At 38.3% G+C, this 3,690-nt stretch overlaps 1 non-coding gene across 1 annotated transcript; it reads left to right on the top strand.

Annotated features, from left to right (window-relative positions):
• Positions 1-1,585: 1,585 nt before the first annotated feature.
• LOC130959099 (small nucleolar RNA R71) lies at positions 1,586-1,693 on the top strand. Its single transcript, XR_009078194.1, has one exon. It is a non-coding gene; the product is annotated as a small nucleolar RNA R71 (small nucleolar RNA).
• Positions 1,694-3,690: the final 1,997 nt, after the last annotated feature.

The following is a 3,690-nucleotide window of genomic DNA, read 5'->3' as shown; positions in this document are numbered from 1 at the left end:
CAAACTTAGAGTTTGACTGTGGGGGCTCTGCTTGGCTCTGTTTTGAGAGAAGCTCTTCATGCTTCCTCTCCATGATGATAGAGGGATGTCCTTGGGCCTTAAACACCAAGGATTCTTCATTCACTTGAATGATCAACTCTCCTCTATCAACATCAATCACAGCCTTTGCTGTGGCTAGGAAGGGTCTGCCAAGGATGATGGATTCATCCATGCACTTCCCAGTCTCTAGGACTATGAAGTCAGTAGGGATGTAATGGTCCTCAATCTTCACCAAAACATTCTCTACAAGTCCATGAGCTTGTTTTCTTGAATTGTCTGCCAACTCTAATGAGATTCTTGCAGCTTGCACCTCAAAGATCCCTAATTTCTCCATTACAGAGAGGGGCATGAGGTTTACACTTGACCCTAAGTCACACAAGGCCTTCTTGAAGGTCATGGTGCCTATGGTACAAGGTATAGAAAACTTCCCAGGATCCTGCCTCTTTTGAGGCAGTTTCTGCCTAGACAAGTCATCCAGTTCTTTGGTGAGCAAAGGTGGTTCATCCTCCCAAGTCTCATTTCCAAATAACTTGTCATTTAGCTTCATGATTGCTTCAAGGTTTTTAGCAACTTGCTCTTCAGTGACATACTCATCCTCTTCAGAGGAAGAATACTCATCAGAGCTCATGAATGGCAGAAGTAAGTCCAATGGAATCTCTATGGTCTCATTTTGAGCCTCAGATTCCCATTGTTCCTCATTGAGGAACTCAGAGGAGATTGGTACACGCCCACTGAGGTCTTCCTCAGTGGCGTCCTCCTCCTCTCCTTCCTCTCCATATTCGGCCATGTCTATGGCTTTGCACTCTCCTTTTGGATTTTCTTCTGTATTACTTGGGAGAGTGCTAGGAGGGAGTTCAGTAACTTTCTTGCTCAGCTGACCCACTTGTCCTTCCAAATTTCTGATGGAGGACCTTGTTTCATTCATGAAACTTTGAGTGGTCTTTATTAGATCAGAGACCATTGTTGCTAAATCAGAAGTATTCTGCTTAGAACTCTCTGTCTGTTGCTGAGAAGATGATGGAAAAGGCTTGCCATTGCTAAACCTGTTTCTTCCACCATTATTGTTATTGAAACCTTGTTGAGGTCTCTCTTGATTCTTCCATGAGAGATTTGGGTGATTTCTCCATGAAGAATTATAGGTGTTTCCATAGGGTTCTCCTAGGTAATTCACCTCTTCCATGGAAGGGTTCTCAGGATCATAGGCTTCTTCCTCAGATGAAGCATCCTTAGTACTGTTTGGTGCATTTTGCATTCCAGACAGACTTTGAGAAATCAGATTGACTTGTTGAGTCAATATTTTATTCTGAGCCAAAATGGCATTCAGAGTGTCAATTTCAAGAACTCCTTTCTTCTGACTAGTCCCATTGTTCACAGGATTCCTTTCAGAAGTGTACATGAATTGGTTATTTGCAACCATCTCAATTAGCTCTTGAGCCTCTGTAGGCGTCTTCTTCAGATGAAGAGATCCTCCAGCAGAGCTATCCAAAGACATCTTGGATAGTTCAGAGAGACCATCATAGAAAATACCTATGATGCTCCATTCAGAAAGCATGTCTGAGGGACATCTTCTGATTAATTGTTTGTATCTTTCCCAAGCTTCATAGAGGGATTCTCCATCCTTCTGTCTGAAGGTTTGGACTTCCACTCTAAGCTTACTCCATCTTTGTGGTGGAAAGAACTTTGCCAAGAAGGCATTGACTAGCTTTTCCCAAGAGTCCAGGCTTTCTTTAGGTTGAGAATCCAACCATATTCTAGCTCTGTCTCTTACAGCAAAAGGGAATAGCATCAGTCTATAGACCTCAGGGTCTACCCCATTAGTCTTGACTGTGTCACAGATTTGCAAGAATTCAGCTAAGAACTGATGAGGATCTTCCATTGGAAGTCCATGGAACTTGCAATTCTGTTGCATTAGAGAAACTAATTGAGGCTTAAGCTCAAAGTTGTTTGCTCCAATGGCAGGGATAGAGATGCTTCTCCCATAGAAATCAGGAGTAGGTGCAGTAAAGTCACCCAGCACCTTCCTTGCATTGTTTGCATTATTGTTGTTTTCGGCTGCCATGTGTTCTTCTTCCTTGAAGAATTCGGTCAGGTCCTCTAAAGAGAATTGTGCCTTGGCTTCTCTTAGCTTTCTCTTCAAGGTTCTCTCGGGTTAAGGGTCAGCTTCAACAAGAATGCCTTTGTCTTTGCTCCTGCTCATATGAAAGAGAAGAGAAAAAGAAAATGTGGAATCCTCTATGTCACAGTATAGAGATTCCTTGAAATGTCAGAGGAAAAGAGAAATAGAAAGAAGAAGGAGAAGAAGAATTCGAACTTTAGTTAGATAAGGTTCAAATTGTGCATTCAGAAGGAGTGGTACTCCATAAATAGAAGGATGTGGGAAGGAGGGAAGAGAATTTTCGAAAATTCATTTAAAAGATTTTGAAAACATTTTGAAAATTTGATTGATAATTTCTGAAAATTAAAAGTGAAAAAGAAATCAAGTGATTTTTGAAAAAGATTTTGAAATTAGAAATTAAAAAGATTTGATTGAAAACTATTTTGAAAAAGATGTGGTTAAAAAGATTCAATTGAAAAGTTATGGTTTTAAAAAGATATGATTGAGAAGATATGATTTGAAAACAATTTTAAAAGATATGATTTGAAAACAATTTTAAAAGATATGATTTGAAAACAATTTGAAAAGATATGATTTTTTTTAAAAAAATATTAATGACTTGCCTAACAAGAAAAGATATGATTCAAACATAAAACCTTCCTCAACAGAAAAGGCAACAATTTTGAGATGTTCAATCAAATCATTAATTGTTAGTAAGTATCTTTTAAAAAGGAAAGAAATTGATTTTGAAAACATTTGATTGAAAAGATTTGATTTGAAAAAGATTTGATTTTGAAAAACTAAAAAAAATTGATTTGAAAACAAAATCTTCCCCCTAGCACCATCCTGGCGTTAAACGCCCAGAATGGTATCCATTCTGGCGTTTAACGCCCAAAATGCACCCTTTTTGGGCGTTAAACGCCCAACCAGGTACCCTGGCTGGCGTTTAAACGCCAGTCTGCCTTCTTCACTGGGCATTTTTGAATGCTCAGCTTTTTCTGTGTAATTCCTCTGCAGTATGTTCTGAATCTTCAATTCTTTGTATCATTGACTTGAAAAGACACAAATTAAAAATATTTTTGGATTTTTTTAATAATCAAAATGCAACAAGAATCAAATAACAATGCATGCAAGACACCAAACTTAGCAGTTTGTATACTATTGACACTATATGAGACACATAAACACTCAAGTCAAGAGAATTCAAAGATCAGAGTAAGAAGTCATCAAGAATTACTTGAAGATCCTTAAAACACATGAATGAATGCATGCAATTGACACCAAACTTAAAATGAGACACTAGACTCAAGCAAGAAATATTTTTGGTTTTTATGATTTTCTAATTTTTTTGTGTTTTTCGAAAATTAAATGAGAAAAAGGTATCAAAATTCTTAATGAGAATTCCAGGAATCAGTGTAGTGCTAGTCTAAGAATCCGGTCCAGGAATTAGACATGGCTTCACAGCCAGCCAAGCCTTCAAGGAAAGCTTCGGTCCAAAACACTAGACATGACCAGAGGTCAGCCAATTCTTAGCAGATCACTGCTCCAAGAGCAAA

Source organism: Arachis stenosperma, chromosome 10, assembly GCF_014773155.1.
Source record: "Arachis stenosperma cultivar V10309 chromosome 10, arast.V10309.gnm1.PFL2, whole genome shotgun sequence".
Taxonomy (NCBI): domain Eukaryota; kingdom Viridiplantae; phylum Streptophyta; class Magnoliopsida; order Fabales; family Fabaceae; genus Arachis; species Arachis stenosperma.
The sequence above is the reverse complement of the archived record's forward strand: the minus strand, read 5'-3'. Positions and strand labels throughout refer to the sequence as shown.